At 36.3% G+C, this 1,929-nt stretch overlaps 1 protein-coding gene across 1 annotated transcript in view; it reads right to left on the bottom strand.

Annotated features, from left to right (window-relative positions):
* Nucleotides 1–1,929, bottom strand: part of SLCO1B3 (solute carrier organic anion transporter family, member 1B3) — a 138,143-nt gene that overhangs the window by 56,487 nt on the left and 79,727 nt on the right. The window lies entirely within an intron of this gene.

Raw genomic sequence — 1,929 nt, 5'->3', positions numbered from 1 at the left:
AGAAATGTGATGTCCTTTATTTATTAGCATTTAACATAATTATATTAAAACTATAATTGTTAAAAATAAATTTAAATTAAAGATAGTATAATCTAAGACACAGAAATAACAGCACTAACATTAAAAAATTTTACAGAAAACATTAGTATGAGGGCTCAGACCTCTTTTTCCCTGGTATATAGCTTGTGTACCATCAAATACTGCCTCAGTATATCTGGCAGTATTATAAATTCCTTATAGTAAGAAGCAAGAAGGTGAGCAGGGGATAACGATGTTGATCCCAAGTGGCATTATGACAGTAATAGTACTACAACCTATGCCTACAAGTAGGTGCGGTAACAAACTTCTAACTTCTGTCCATGGCAGAAATTATGTGATCTGGGTCTGTGATTGCCAACTCAATCAGCCATAATATGAGATAAAAGTGGAAGGAACTATTTAGAACAACAGGAAGTTTCAGAGTACAGCAAGAAAGTCCGAGATATTGTTACTGAGAGATGGATGATATGGGCTTTGAAAGATCTTGCTCTCCATAGACCTTTAAAGATTTTCATTAGATATGGACAGTACTTTCAAACGGTAACAAATAAATACTTTGTTTCCTCTGATTATAATAATAAGGAAAGACAGGGAAATGGCACAGAACAGAAAAGAGTTAAGAAAATGTATAGCAGGAATAAAAAATATTTACAGTTGTTAAAACAAAGCGCCAAACTTCCCTCCTTAAGACTCCCCAGTGAGGAAGAATCACCACTGATTTGTGAGGCATTCTAAGAGAGTCGTGACCTTTGCTCAAAATAAATGGAACATGTGGATTAACCAAATTGTTAAAGTTTTGAGGTAAACAGGAACTCGGATGTCACATAAACTGAACTTCCATACAATCATAACTCACTATATGTTGATCCATTAAAAAATGGATCAATAAACAACTCAAGTGACATTACGCTACCTCAGAGGAATTTGCTCAACTTTTGAAGAATTCTCATTGTTTACATGTTGTCTTTGTAACGAACTGAAATTTTCTTTGCCTTCTGATCAATTAGTCTTAGTTCTACTCAAGAATGTATAGAATAAATCTAATTTGTTTTTCTGACTATAGGTACTTAGTATTTTAACCATTCCTAATGGGCACCTAATTAAAATTCGCTTTACTATTCACGTCACTACCCTTAAAGAAAAAAAAGCTCATAATATAGACAATGTTTACAGTTGCCCCTTTATTTGCACCTTATTATCTTCTTTATTCTTTTTGGGCTCACAGTCAACCCTGGTCCTTATTGGTTTAGAAAATCCATTAATTGGCCGGGTGCGGTGGCTCATGCCTATAAACCCAGCACTTTGGGAGGCCAAGGTGGGTGGATTGCCTCAGCTCAGGAGTTCTAGACCAGCCTGGGCAACATGGTGAAACCCCGACTTTACTAAAATACAAAAAAATTAGCTGGAAATGGCGGCGTGCACCTGTAGTCTCAGCTACTCTATAGGCTGAGGCAGGAGAATTGCTTGAACCTAGGGGGCAGAGGTTGCGGTGAGCCCAAGATCACGCCACTGCACTCCAGCCTGGATGACAGAGTGAGACTCCGTCTCAAAAAAAAAAAAGAAAAAAAAAATCATTAATTGTTATGGATTGGATTAGATAAAGTAGAAACATAGCATAGACAAAATAAAAAATCCTTGATATGCTATTTTTAGTATGCATGTTAAACTATAAAAACTCATTAATGATGTGCTGGTAAACATTTAACAACAGATTCATTGGGAAATAAACCCGTTTTGTAATATTTTTCCATTTCCATGGTAACACATGATGGTAAATTCTCCTACCACGGACAATTTAAAGCTACCTACGCAGCTGAAATTGAGGAATCCACTCTAATGAGTGAATATACAAGGCTCCAGCATCCCATTGCTCTTGGGTTAGTGTGGTGG

The sequence above is a fragment of the Mandrillus leucophaeus genome, unplaced genomic scaffold (genome assembly GCF_000951045.1).
Source record: "Mandrillus leucophaeus isolate KB7577 unplaced genomic scaffold, Mleu.le_1.0 Scaffold892, whole genome shotgun sequence".
NCBI classification, from domain to species: domain Eukaryota; kingdom Metazoa; phylum Chordata; class Mammalia; order Primates; family Cercopithecidae; genus Mandrillus; species Mandrillus leucophaeus.
The sequence above is the reverse complement of the archived record's forward strand: the minus strand, read 5'-3'. Positions and strand labels throughout refer to the sequence as shown.